Genomic DNA, 15221 nt, shown 5'->3' on the forward strand with positions numbered 1-15221 from the left:
AGATTTTATTTCCTCATTTTCCTCTGCTCCACGAGGAGCTCAGAGTGCAGGGAGCCTAAACCTGGGCACCCAAACACGAGCCTGGCCTAATTTACACTGATGGTTTAATTAGACCCGGTCCTGGGCTTAAAAAGCTTAAAAAGGGATCATTTTTTTCTGAAATAGGGCCAGAATAAGTCAGCATTGAGCCACTGTGGGGATCTGTAAAGCGGAATTATTTATCAGGCAGAGGAAATGCAGAGTCAGGGGCTGCCTCAGCTGCTGGGGCCTGATCAGATCCCAGCGCCGATCGGATGGATCCAGCCAGGCCGGGCTCCGCTCTCTAATTAACTCATCCCTTCACCATTCACCCAGTGAATTCCTCCCATCCTCACACAGGTGTCGTCTCCTGTGTCGGATCAAAGCCCTGCCACCAGACACTTCTGGCAACATTCCAGGACTCCCGAGCCCCCCAAGGGTGTTCTCGGCCTCTCTGCACCTCCGTCCTGAGGTGCTGAGATCCCACAGACACCCAAACAACAGCCTGGCCTAATTTACACTGATGGTTTAATTAGACCCGGTCCTGGGCTTAAAAAGCTTAAAAATGGATCATTTTTTTCTGAAATAGGGCCAGAATAAGTCAGCATTGAGCCACTGTGGGGATCTGTGAAGCGGAATTATTTATCAGGCAGAGGAAATGCGGAGCCAGGGGCTGCCTCAGCTGCTGGGGCCTGATCAGATCCCAGCGCCGATCGGATGGATCCAGCCAGGCCGGGCTCCGCTCTCTAATTAACTCATCCCTTCACCATTCACCCAGTGAATTCCTCCCATCCTCACACAGGTGTCGTCTCCCGTGTCGGATCAAAGTGCAGCCACCAGACACTTCTGGCAACATTCCGGGACTCCCGAGCCCCCCAAGGGTGCTCTCGGCCTCTCTGCACCTCCGTCCTGAGGTGCTGAGATCCCACATCTCCCCCTTCTGTTTGCACCAGGAAGACTTCTTTTGCTATCCGATTCATCCCAGGTTTCACCTCCCAAAAATTTATTTTCCTTTTTTCACATCCCTTGGTGTGGGGAAAAGGAAATTCAGGAGTCAGAACAAGGATTTGCACCCAAGGAAATTTTCTTTTTTCCTTCTGGCGCCTTGCTGTCCAAAAAGGGGAAAATGTTTTAAAGTCCCCGAAGTGATTTTAATAAAAAGTGTAAAATCCTTAATGGGAATAGAAATAAAGAACCGAGGCGCTTCCAAATGTGAGGCCTCCTCTGAGGCTTTAATTAATTAATTAATTTCAAATTAATGGCCTGAACTGTTTGGGGCAGCAGGAGCTGCTTCAAGTTCAGTGTCATAATTTCAGAGGTGAAATTAATGAAAATAAAGAATAAAATAGGAGCAGTTTAGGGAAAAAGAAATGACAGTAAATTGGATTATGGAGAAATGATTCCTTCAGCGAAGCAGAAACACCACAATCATCTCACCTTCAGAAATGCGTTCAGCTTGGATAAAATCCACCAGAATTTTGAAAAAATAATAAAAAATTCAGTGCTGGCTGGATGTTAAGAGGAGGAAAAGAGAAATTTCAACCGAAACCACAGCAATTAATCAAAATATCTGAGGGTTGTAACGAGCAAAGCCAGAGCCCTGTGGGCAGGACAGGCAGTTGTTGATAATAAAACCCCAAAATCTTCTCAAAATCTCCCCAAAAATCGAGCAGGAAAAAGGAGAGGGCGACCAGGAAATGTGGCCGTGCCGGAGGTGTCATCTGCCCCCGGCAGAAAGCTGAAATAAAAGAGAGAATTGAAATAAAGAATCGTTCGGGTAATTCAAATAAAATCCCGGCTCCTCAGCAAGATTCAGCCACAGGGAATGGGAAGGGAAATTTGGAAAGCAGAATTGAGCTTTTGGAGGGGAAATTCAATGTTCTTGAGGAGGCTTTGGGCAGGGTTTGCTCCATCCACACGGGAGGGAGAAATGCAAAGAATATTTTGGGGTGATTGAGCTAAAAAGTGGGCTAAAAATGGGCTAAAATTGGGCTAAAAATGAGCTAAAATTGGGCTAAAAATGAGCTAAAAATGGGCTTAAAATGAGATAAAAATGGGCTTAAAATGGGCTAAAAAGGAGCTAAAAATGGGCTAAAATGGGCTAAAAATTAGCTAAAAATGAGCTAAAAATGGGCTTAAAATGGGCTAAAATGAGCAAAAAATGAGCTAAAAATGGGCAAAAATGAGCTAAAAATGATATAAAAATGGGCAAAAAGTGAGCTAAAAATGGAGTAAAATGGGCTAAAAATGAGCTAAAAATGGGCTAAAATGGGCTAAAAATGAGCTAAAAATGGGCTAAAAATGATCTAAAAATGAGCTAAAAATGGGTTGAAATGGGCTAAAAATGAGCTTAAAATGAGCTAAAAATGGGCTAAAAATGAGCTAAAAATGAGCAAAAAATGAGCTAAAAATGGGCTAAAATGAGCAAAACATGGGCTAAAAGTGGGCTAAAAATGAGCTAAAGTGGGCTAAAAATGAGCTAAAGTGGGTTTAAAATGAGCTAAAAATGAGGTAAAAATGGGCTAAAAATGAGCTAAAAATGGGCTAAAATGGAGTAAAATCCCTGCTGGCAGAGGGTTCCAAGCAGGGTTTCCACGTTTTCCTTTGGGAATCGTCCCAGAGCAGCTCCAGCCCCAGCCCAGAGCAATCAGCGCTTCCCACGTTCACCCCAGAGGCAAAATTCCGATTTTTCCACAAGCACAGAACAGGAATTTACCCCGGCATGTGCCCCGGGAGGTGCCCAGCGCCAGTTTCTGATGGAATTCCAGGGATTTTCTCCTCATTCCAGAGATTTTCTCCTCATTCCAGGGATTTTCTCCTCATTCCAGAGATTTTCACCTCATTCCAGGAATTTCTTTCTCCCATTCCAGAGATTTTCTCCTCATTCCAGAGATTTTTACCTCATTCCAGGGATTATTTTCTCCTCATTCCAGAGATTTTCACCTCATTCCAGGGATTTTTTTCACCTCATTCCAGGGATTTTCACCTCATTCCAGAGATTTCTACCTCATTCCAGAGATTTTCACCTCATTCCAGGGATTTTCTCCTCATTCCAGGGATTTTCTCCTCATTCCAGGGATTTTTACCTCATTCCAGAGATTTTCACCTCATTCCAGGGATTTTTTTCTCCCATTCCAGAGATTTTCACCTCATTCCAGGGATTTTCACCTAATTCGAGGGATTTTCACATCATTCCAGAGATTTTCACCTCATTCCAGAGATTTTCACCTCATTCCAGGGATTTTCTCCTCATTCCAGAGATTTTCACCTCATTCCAGGAATTTCTTTCTCCCATTCCAGAGATTTTCTCCTCATTCCAGAGATTTTTACCTCATTCCAGGGATTATTTTCTCCTCATTCCAGAGATTTTCACCTCATTCCAGGGATTTTCACCTCATTCCAGAGATTTCTACCTCATTCCAGAGATTTTCACCTCATTCCAGGGATTTTCTCCTCATTCCAGGGATTTTCTCCTCATTCCAGGGATTTTCACCTCATTCCAGGAATTTCTTTCTCCCATTCCAGAGATTTTCTCCTCATTCCAGAGATTTTTACCTCATTCCAGGGATTATTTTCTCCTCATTCCAGGGATTTTCTCCTCATTCCAGAGATTTTCTCCTCATTCCAGGGATTTTCTCCTCATTCCAGGGATTTTCAGCTCATTCCAGGGATTTTTTTCTCCCATTCCAGAGATTTTCACCTCATTCCAGAGATTTTCTCCTCATTCCAGAGATTTTCTTCTCATTCCAGAAATTTTCTTCTTATTCCAGGGATTTTCACCTCATTCCAGAGATTTTTACCTCATTCCAGGGATTATTTTCACCTCATTCCAGAGATTTTCACCTCATTCCAGGGATTTCTTTCTCCCATTCCAGAGGTTTTCATCTCATTCCAGAGATTTTGATCCAATTCCTGAGATTTTTTTTTAGCCCATTCCAGGTGGTTTTATCCCATTCCAAATGTTTTCATCCAATTCCAGAGATTTTTTTTTTTTGTCCCATTCCTGAGATTTTTTTTTTATCCCGTTCCAAAGGTTTTCACCCCATTCCAGGGATTTTTTATCCCGTCCCAGAGATGTTTTTTATCCCATTCCAGCGAGGTTTTTACCCCATTTCCAAAGGTTTTTTATCCCATTCCAGATGTTTCTATCCCATTCCAGAGATTATTTTATCCCATCCAGAGGATTTTACCCCAGATGTTTTCATCCCATGCCAGAAGTTTTTAAAATCCGGAGATTTTAATCCCACTCCAGGGGGTTTTATCCCATTCCTGAGATTTTTTCAATCCCATTTCAGAGATATTTTTTTATCCCATCCAGAGGATTTATCCCATTCCGGCGAGGTTTTTACCCCATTTCCAAAGGTTTTTTATCCCATTCTAGATGATTCTATCCCATTCCAGAGGTTTTAATCTCATTCCAGGGGTTTTATATCCAATTCCTGAGATTTTTTTTTGTCCCATTCCTGAGATTTTTTTTTTATCCCATTCCAAAGGTTTTCACCCCATTCCAGGGATTTTTTATCCCGTCCCAGAGATGTTTTTTATCCCATTCCAGCGAGGTTTTTATCCCATTTCCAAATGTTTTTTATCCCATTCTAGATGTTTCTGTCCCACTCCAGAGGTTTTAATCTCATTCCAGGGGTTTTATCCCATTCCTGAGATTTTTTTCAATCCCATTTCAGAGATATTTTTTTATCCCATCCAGAGGATTTATCCCATTCCGGCGAGGTTTTTACCCCATTTCCAAAGGTTTTTTATCCCGTTCTCGATGTTTCTGTCCCACTCCAGAGGTTTTAATCTCATTCCAGAGGTTTTATATCCCATTCCTGAGATTTTTTTGTCCCAATTCCAGGGATTTTTTAAATCCCATTCCCGAGGTCCCACCTCGCCCTCCAGCGCCCCCTGCTGGCACAGACCGGGCACGACCGCGCATCAAAAAGAGCCAAAATCGGGAAAATCCAAAATGCAAAATCCCACCCGGCCCAAAGCAGCTTCACCTCCCCAGGGAATTCCCAGGATTTCACCCCAAAACTCTCAGAAATCCTGGAAAATTACATTCCAAAGGCTTTGTCCTTCCTCTCATCTCAGTTTTGGACCTTAAAATCTCAATTTTTAACTGCAGAAGAGCCTGGGAAAGCAGAATTTTCTGGATTATTTAATTCTCCCTTTTTAATTCTAAAAAATCACACCTGGCCCAAAGCAGCTTCACCTCCCCAGAGAATTCCAAGGATTTCACCCCAAAAATCTCAGAAATCCTGGAAAATGACATTCCAAGGGTTTTGTCCTTCCTCTCATCTCAGTTTTGGACCTTAAAATCTCAATTTTTAACTCCAGAAGAGCCTGGGGAAAGCAGGGATTATTTATTATTTGATTAGTCATTTAATGATTTAATTCGGGATTATTTCATTCTCCCCCTTCAGTTCTCAATGATGGCAAAATCGACCCAAAGCAGCTTCACCTCCCCAGGGAATTCCCAGGAATTCACCCCAAAACTCTCAGAAATCCTGGAAAATGACATTCCAAAGGCTTTGTCCTTCCTCTCATCTCTCCTTCAAATTGGTTTTGGACCTTAAAATATTGATTTATAACTCCAGAAAAGCCTGGAGAAAACGCAATATTCTGGATTATTTCATTCTCCCCTTCCAGTTCTCAAAAATCACACCCGGCCCAAAGCGGCTTCACCTCCTCAGAGAATTCCCAGGAATTCACCCCAAATCCCTCAGAAATTCTGGAAAATGACATTCCAAAGGCTTTGTCTTTCCTCTCATCTCAGTTTTGGACCTTAAAATCTCAATTTATAACTCCAAAATGAGTCTGGGGAAAGCAGGGATTATTTAATTCTCCCCTTTTATTTAATTATTAATTCTGGATTATTTAATTCTCCCCCTTCAGTTCTCAATGATGGCAAAGTCGGCCCAAAGCAGCTTCACCTCCCCAGGGAATTCCCAGGATTTCACCCCAAAAATCTCAGAAATCCTGGAAAATGACATTCCAAGGGTTTTGTCCCTCCTCTCATCTCAGTTTTGGACCTTAAAATGTCAATTTTTAACTCCAGAAGAGCCTGGGGACAGCAGAATTTTCTGGATTATTTCTCAAAAATCACACCTGGCCCGAAGCAGCTTCACCTCCCCAGAGAATTCCAAGGATTTCACCCCAAATCCCTCTGAAATCCTGGAAAATGACATTCCAAAGGCTTTTTCCTTCCTCTCATCTGTTTTGGACCTTAAAATCTTAATTTAGAACTGCAGAAGAGCCTGGGGAAAGCAGGGATTATTTAATTGTCCCCTTTTATTTAATTAGTTATTTAATTATTTAATTCTGGATTATTTCATTCTCCCGTTTTAGGTCACGCCTGGCCCAAAGCAGCTTCACCTCCCCAGGGAATTCCCAGGATTTCACCCCAAAACTCTCAGAAATTCTGGAAAATGACATTCCAAAGGCTTTGTCCTTCCTCTCATCTGTTTTGGACTTAAAATGTCAATTTTTAACTCCAGAAGAGCCTGGGGAAAGCAGGGATTATTTATTATTTGATTAGTTATTTAATGATTTAATTTGGGATTATTTAATTCTCCCCCTTCAGTTCTCAATGGTGGCAAAGTTGGCCCAAAGCAGCTTCACCTCCCCAGGGAATTCCCAGGAATTCACCCCAAAACTCTCAGAAATCCTGGAAAATGACATTCCAAGGGTTTTGTCCCTCCTCTCATCTCAGTTTTGGACCTTAAAATCTCAATTTAGAACTCCAAAATGAGTCTGGGAAAGCAGAATTTTCTGGATTATTTAATTCTCCCTTTTTAATTCTAAAACATCACACCTGGCCCAAAGCAGCTTCACCTCCCCAGAGAATTCCAAGGATTTCACCCCAAAACTCTCAGAAATCCTGGAAAATGACATTCCAAAGGCTTTGTCCCTCCTCTCATCTCAGTTTTGGACCTTAAAATGTCAATTTATAACTCCAGAAGAGCCTGGGGAAAGCACGGATTATTTATTATTTGATTAGTCATTTAATGATTTAATTTGGGATTATTTCATTCTCCCCCTTCAGTTCTCAATGATGGCAAAGTCGGCCCAAAGCAGCTTCACCTCCCCAGGGAATTCCCAGGATTTCACCCCAAAAATCTCAGAAATCCTGGAAAATGACATTCCAAGGGTTTTGTCCTTCCTCTCATCTCAGTTTTGGACCTTAAAATCTCAATTTTTAACTCCAGAAGAGCCTGGGGACAGCAGAATTTTCTGGATTATTTCTCAAAAATCACACCTGGCCCGAAGCAGCTTCACCTCCCCAGAGAATTCCAAGGATTTCCCCCCGAAATGTGGAAAATGACATTCCAAGGGTTCTGTCCCTCCTCTCATCTCAGTTTTGGGCCTTAAAATCTCAATTTTTAACTCCAAAATGAGCCTGGGGAAAGCAGGGATTATTTAATTCTCCCCTTTTATTTAATTAATTATTTAATGATTTAATTTGGGATTATTTAATTCTCCCCCTTCAGTTCTCAATGGTGGCAAAATCAGCCCAAAGCGGCTTCACCTCCTCACAGCACTCCCAGGATTTCACCCCAAATCCCTCAGAAATTCTGGAAAACGACATTCCACGGGTTTTGTCCCTCCTTGCATCTGTTTTGGACCTTAAAATCTCAATTTAGAACTGCAGAAGAGCCTGGAAAAGCAGAATTTTCTGGATTATTTCTCAAAAATCACACCTGGCCCGAAGCAGCTTCACCTCCCCAGCGAATTCCCAGGATTTCACCCCAAAATGTGGAAAATGAAGAATTTTCCCCTCTCACAGGACGATCCCCACTCGCAGCAGCACAGAAACCACAGCAGCCGCGCCCATGGGTTATAAAAGCCCTTTTATAAAGCCATTTTTAAACAAAACCAAAAAGTTTACAAAAGAAAATAAAAGGTACAGAAGAATGAGTTTGCTTAATATATTCCAAAAAGGAGAAAAAACAAAAGAAGGGGGGGGGGGCACAATTCCAACATGCTGAACAATAAAGGGTTCATTATTTTTTTGTTTTTTTTTCCTCGTGGTTCTTTTTTTTAATACAAAATACAAGCGAAGGATACACAGACTTAAAACAGAGCTCAGGAGCAGGTATGCAGTCCCAGGAACCCTTTTTCAATCAAAGCAAAGCAGGATTTTTTGTTATTTTATTAATTTTTTTTTTTTGTTGTTTTGTTTTTGTTTTTCTTTCTTTGCAGGTACATACAGAGACTGGGGATAATTCCAAATTAATCAGCACAAAAAGACCAGCACACGATTCTATACCAATGGATGGTTTTGTAGCTAGAAATTCACGAACATGGTGGACACTCATGTTCACTTCAACCCCTTTTTTTTTTTAAAAAATCAAAATAAAACAAAATAAAAAAGGCGGTTTTGTTGTGGTTTTAATTTTAAATAAAGCATTAATGTTACATTCAGACTTAACTCCTAGTACCATGCTAGATCTCAGTGTTGTCACGAGTTCCCAACCCCACAGATTTGTTTGCAGCTACCCCTTTTTTCCTGCTTTTTAAAATTAAACTAAAAATTAATAATAATTAAAAAAAAAAGGATAAGGAAGGGGACTGCAAAGAGCCTGATGATTTTTTTGTTTTATAATTTTTTTTTTTATTCTAAAAGCTCACCAGGTGTGTTCACAGCTGCCCCTTTTCAAAACGAAACAAAAAATTAATAATAAAAATTAAAAAAAGAAAAAAAAGGACGAGGAGGGGAACTGCAAAGAGCCTGATTTTTTTTTTTTTTTTTAATATTTTGTTTTTCTAAAAGCTCCACAAGGATTGCAGATACTCAAGACAAAAAATATTCCTTTGCATACCAGAAATCGCTGCCAAGTCTCCTCCTCCACCTTCACTCAGGGTTTGCTGTGACACAACAACAAAAAAATTACGTAGCTCTTATTTACAATTTTCTTTTTTTTTTTTTTGTTTTTTGTAACAATTGCTTCTGCAGGAAGGGGAGAGAGGAGGGGAGGGGGTGGGGGGGAAGAAGAAAAAAAAAAAAAAAGAAGAAAAAAGAAAAAAAAAGTCACAAACGCTGAGAACACAAAGGGATGGCAGACGCTCCCGCACCGAAAATTGAAAATTTGGGGTTTTTTTTTGTTTTTTTACACACATTTAAGCTGATTTGGGGATGTGCATCCTCCCTCCTCCCTCCCCTCACCCCAAAATATATTTATAAAAATCCCCGGCCACACTGAGCGAGCTGGGCGCCCCAAAATCCACCCCGGGCTGAGCGAGGGCGACACAAAAACATCCAGGGCTTGAGGGGAAGGGGATGGAATTCAGGGCTGGGCTGGGCTCCCAAAGGCTCCAAAAAGCCCAAAAATCCCTCCTGGTTCTGTTCCACCAACACTGGGGTTTGCCTCCGAAAACTGCAGCTCACAGATTGGTTTTGGTCAGGTAAACACCAAATTTTATCATTTTTAGGTGATAAAAGTGACAGAAAACCTCTCCCCAAAGTCACTCAGCTGCTCAAGTTGGAAGGGATTGAATTCAGAGCTGAACTGGGCTCAGAAAGGCTCAAAAAAGCCCAAAAATCCCTCCTGGTTCTGTTCCACCAACACTGGGATTTGCCTCTGAAAACTGCAGCTCACAGATTTGTTTTGGTCAGGTAAACACAAAATTTTATCATTTTTAGGTGATAAAAGTGACAGAAAACCTCTCCCCAAATTCACACAGCAAGAGTTTTCCATGAAAAACCATCCAGCTGATCAAGTTGGAAGGGTGGGATTGAATTCAGAGCTGAGCTGGGCTCAGAAAGGCTCAAAAAAGCCCCAAAATCCCTCATAGACAATTTCTGTTCTATCAATTCTGGATTTACCTCAAAAACTGCAGCTCACAGATTTGTTTTGGTCAGGTAAACACCAAATTTATCATTTTTAGGTGATAAAAGTGACAGAAAACCTCTCCCCAGATTCACACAAGAGTTCCATGAAAAACCATTCAGCTAATTAAGTTGGAAGGGATTCAATTCAGAGCTGGGCTGAATTATGGAATAAAATATCAGTTGGGGAGGTCTCTGAAAGGCTCAAAAAAGCCCAAAATTCCTCCAGGACAATTTCTGTTCTATCAGCACTGGGATTTACCTCAAAAACTGCAGCTCACTGATTGATTTTGGTCAAATAAATACAGAACTGATCATTTTTAGGTGATAAAAGTGACAGAAAACCTCTCCCCAAACTCAAGAGTGCCATGAAAAACCATTCAGTGCTCAAGGGGGGAAGGTGGGATTGAATTCAGAGCTGAACTGGGCTCAGAAAGGCTCAAAAAAGCCCAAAAATTCCTCCAGGACCATTTGTGTTCTATCAATTCTGGATTTACCTCAAAAACTGCAGCTCACTGATTGATTTTGGTCAGGTAAACACCAAATTTATCATTTTTAGGTGATAAAAGTGACAGAAAACCTCTCCCCAAACTCACTCAGCTGCTCAAGTGGGGAAGGTGGGATTGAATTCAGAGCTGAGCTGGGCTCTAAAAGGCTCAAAAAAGCCCAAAAATTCCTCCAGGACAGATTCTGGGATTTACCTCCTAAATCTGCAGCTCACAGATTTGTTTTGGTCAGATAAACACAAAATTTATCATTTTTAGGTGATAAAAGTGAGATTTAATTCAGAGCTAAACTGGGCTTGGGGAGGTCTCTGAAAGGCTCAAAAAAAGCCCAAAAATTCCTTCAGGACAATTTCTGGGATTTGCCTCCTAAAACTGCAGCTCACAGATTTGTTTTGGTCAGATAAACACAAAATTTATCATTTTTAGGTGATAAAAGTGACAGATAAACCCTCCCCAAAATTGCACCCAGCACTTTTGTGTCCCTCCAAATCTGCTCCAGTTCCTCCCCTCTCTCCAAGAGATGAATGAATTCTCCTTCAAACCTCAAATCTCAAAATTCTTGGGTCATTTTCAGCATTTTAGGATCTGTTAGAAAAATAAAAACTTCACAAACAGAAGGAGAGAAAAGCAAAGCACCATTTTTGTGGGTTTTTTTTTTTGTTATTTTTTTTCTACAGTTCCAGAAGCTTCCAGCATGGTTCAGATTCCTTCCCTCCCTCACCTCAGGGGTTTCTTGTACCTTTGTGAGGGAAAAATTTTTTTAAAAGGGCAAAAAAGGAAAAATAAAAACTTCACAAACAAAAGGAGAGAAAAGCAAAGCACCATTTTTGTGGGGTTTTTTGTGGGGTTTTTTTTTGTTATTTTTTTTCTACAGTTCCAGAAGCTTCCAGCATGGTTCAGATTCCTTCCCTCCCTCACCTCAGGGGTTTCTTGTACCTTTGTGAGGGAAAAATTTTTTTAAAAAGGGCAAAAAAGGAAAAATAAAAACTTCACAAAAAGGAGAGAAAAGCAAAGCACCATTTTTGTGGGGGTTTTTGTGGGGGTTTATTTGTTATTTTTTTCTACAGTTCCAGAAGCTTCCAGCATGGTTCAGATTCCTTCCCTCCCTCACCTCAGGGGTTTCTTGTACCTTTGTGAGGGAAAAATTTTTTTAAAAAGGGCAAAAAAGGAAAAATAAAAACTTCACAAACAAAAGGAGAGAAAAGCAAAGCACCATTTTTGTGGGGGTTTTTTTGTTTTTGTTATTTTTTTTCTACAGTTCCAGAAGCTTCCAGCATGGTTCAGATTCCTTCCCTCCCTCACCTCAGGGGTTTCTTGTACCTTTGTGAGGGAAAAAATTTTTTAAAAAGGGAAAAAAAGGGGAAAAAAGGAAAAAAAAAACCTCCCAGGAATTGCAGATCTTTGCACTCTGCCTTGAAAAATTTAAAATTAATTCACAGCTCCTCAGTTCCTCATTTTTAAGCCCTTCCTGAGCCCTTTAATTCAATTTTCATTCTCCTGCTGACCTGACCCCCCTGGAACTGAACCAAATCATTTTTAGCACAAAATTTCAGCTGAAATATTTTGAAAATTTTCAAAAAAATTGCAGATTTTGCCTGATTTTGAGAAATTCAAGGCAGAAACCAAAGCTGGAAGTGCTGCTCTGGATTCAGGATGGAAATTCTGAAATTTTCTGGAATTTTCAAAGCAAGACCAGGAGAGGTCTTGGAAACTGGAAAATGAATTAATTTTGGAATAAATCCATTTTACCTCTCTGCAAAAGCTCCAGAATTACAGAGAATCTTTTTAAAGGCTCCTCCTCCTGTAAATGAAAATTTCTGCTCTGTAAAAATCTCTTGGTGCTCCTAAAGAAAGGAATTTGTCCCGATTTTCCTTCCAGAATGTTTAATATTAATTAATTCCATTAAATTGGTAATTTCAAAGGTGAAATCTGCTGAAAAATGATGTATTGTAAAATTTAAAAATAAGTATTTTAAACTGAAAAAAATTATGTATTTAAAAATTAAAATATTCAAAATAATAGAAATATTCACCTTGATAATTTGCTCCTGGCTGTAAAAATGGGAAATTTCTAACAGAGATCAAAGTGTTTGTACCAATCAGCAAAACAGGTTTGGAAAAGTTGCAAAATCCTGAAAATTTGAGATTTTTATGGGGTTTGGGTTGTGAGAGAGAAAAAAGCATCAGGGAACCTCAAATGAAAATTCTGAACTGAATTTCATCAGAAATGAAAGGGCCAAAGGATAAAATAACCCAAAAATTGAACTGAAATAACAGAAAGCAGAATTTTCACAGCCTTAATTTTTCTTAACCGTGTTAGGAAAAATAAATGAAGCAAGCAAAAATAAATTTGAGGTGAAAATCACAAAATAAATTTGAGAAATTCAAAATAAACTTCAGAAAATATCAGGTGAAGAACCAGATCTCCTTAAATTCTCCCTGTACAGTGAATTTAAAGAAAATCCTAAAAAATCCAATGCAGAAAAGCAGCTTGAAATTGATTTTATTTTTGAATTATTTTGGGGAACAACTCTGGGAATCAGAGATTCGCACAAATATTTGCTACCCCCAAATAGATTTATTTTTTAAATAAATTTCCCAGAATTACCCAAAAAGTTGAAGTAGCACAAATGTTTGCTACTCCCAAATTTTTATTTTTTAAATGTATCCAGAATTTCCCAGAATTACCCAAAAATTCCCTCAAAAAGTTGAGGAATTTCTGCTCTCCCAGCAATCCAGCAGAGTTGTGGGAAAAGAGAAGGAATTTTAATTTCTTTTTTAAGATTTCCCTGCAGCCTGATGCTGTTGTGGAAAATAAAAATATTTCAAAAAAATAAAAATAGATTTACAATGAAACAACATCATCTTTATTGTAACTGCAACAGGAATTCCATGAGAGTTAAGAATGTTAAAGAAATTTAATTTTAGAAGAAAAAGGAATTTACCAGCCTCAATAAAAGCCAGGGAATCCCACAGGACAATCACTGAATTCTGTAGGATTATTCCATCATTTTTAGTGTAGAACTTTAGGAAATGTCCAAAATCCCAAAAGGATTCAGGATCTGCTGCCACCAGAAATCCCAAATTCATGGATTAGCTGCCTTATGTCACCTGGTTAATAATGGGGAATTCTGGGATAAAAGAATAAAAAATAAAAATAAAAATAACCAAGAAAGATGCAAAGCTGGAAGGGAAATTGAGCAACAGACAAAAGCACAGAGGGTTTAAGGAAAAAAATAAAAATAAAAATGGCAGGTCCAGTTTTCAATGTTTCCACCAACAAATGTGGCGGGAAAGTGGCTGAGGGTGTGGAAATTGAGGTTTGTGGAGGTTCATGAAGTGCAGAAAATAAAAAAATTTAAAAATGAAAGAAAGGGTTTGGCTGCTTGGGTGAAAGCAAATTAAAATGGCAGCACAAAATGGGACACAGGGACAGCCCCACTGTGAAATATCCCTGCAAAATATCCCTGTAAAATATCCCTCAGACCCCACAGACAAATCCCACAGATCCCACAGGAGCAGTGGGAGCTGATCCCACAGATCCCATAAATCCCACAGGAGCAGTGGGAGCTGATCCCACACATCCCATAAATCCCACAGGAACAGTGGGAGCTGATCCCACAGGAACATGGGGGAGCTGATCCCACAGATCCCAGAGGATCCACAGTGAGGAGCTGATCCCACAGATCCCAGAGGAACATGGGGGAGCTGATCCCACAGATCCCACAGGAACATGGGGGAGCTGATCCCACACATCCCAGAGGATCCACAGTGAGGAGCTGATCCCACAGATCCCAGAGGAACATGGGGGAGCTGATCCCACAGATCCCACAGGAACATGGGGGAGCTGATCCCACACATCCCAGAGGATCCACAGTGAGGAGCTGATCCCACAGATCCCAGAGGATCCACAGTGAGGAGCTGATCCCACAGATCCCTCAGAGCCCACAAGAAGGGTGAGGAGCTGACCCTACAGGCAGAAGAGCAACAGATCCCATAGGAAGGGTGAGGAGCTGATCCCACAGATCCCACAGGAACCTGGGGAGCTGATCCCACAGATCCCAGAAGCAGGGTGGGAGCAGATCCTACAGACAGGGGTGAGGAGAAAATCCCATAGGCAAGAGGGAAGAGATCCCTCAGACCCCACAAGAAGGATGAGCAGCTGATCCTACAGGCAGAAGGGGAGCAGATCCCACAGGAAGGGTGAGGAGCTGACCCCACAAATCCCACAGGAACAGTGAGGAGCTGACCCCACACATCCCACAGGAACGGCGAGGAGCTGACCCCACACATCCCACAGACAGGGGTGAGGAGAAAATCCCACAGGCAAGCGGGGAAGAGATTCCTCACACCACACAGGAGGGTTGGGGAGCTGATCCTACAGCAAACACTGCAGAAGGGGAGCAGATCCCACAGGAGAAGTGAGAAGCTGATCCCACAGATCCCACAGGAGGGGTGAGGAGCTGATCCTACAGAACCCATAGACAGGGTGAGGAGCTGATCCTACAGAACCCACAGGAGAGGTGGGAGCAGATCCCACAGACAGGGCTGAGGAGAAATCCCACAAGTAGGAGGGGAACAGATCCCTCAGACCCCACAGGAGAAGTAAGGAGCTGATCCCACAGATCCCACAGGAGGGGTGAGGAGCTGATCCTACAGGTATAAGGGGAGCTGATCCCACAGCAAGGGTGAGGAGCAGATCCTACACATCCCACAGGAAGGGTGAGAAGCTGATCCTACAGGCAGAAGGGGAGCTGACCCCACAGACCCTACAGGTAAAAGGGGAGCTGAACCCACGAAGCCCACAGGCAATAAGGGGGAGCTGACCCCACAGACCCTACAGGAGGGGTGGGGAGCTGATCCTACAGGCA

At 41.3% G+C, this 15221-nt stretch overlaps 1 long non-coding RNA gene across 1 annotated transcript; it reads right to left on the reverse strand.

The window, feature by feature from the left end:
• Positions 1 to 7848: 7848 nt before the first annotated feature.
• Positions 7849 to 14471, reverse strand: LOC132083182 (uncharacterized). The gene is made up of 2 exons (XR_009419900.1): positions 11653 to 14471; positions 7849 to 11268 (listed from the first exon to the last, which is right to left on the reverse strand). It is a non-coding gene; the product is annotated as an uncharacterized LOC132083182 (long non-coding RNA).
• Positions 14472 to 15221: the final 750 nt, after the last annotated feature.

This window comes from Ammospiza nelsoni, chromosome 23 (assembly GCF_027579445.1).
Source record: "Ammospiza nelsoni isolate bAmmNel1 chromosome 23, bAmmNel1.pri, whole genome shotgun sequence".
Lineage (NCBI taxonomy): Eukaryota > Metazoa > Chordata > Aves > Passeriformes > Passerellidae > Ammospiza > Ammospiza nelsoni.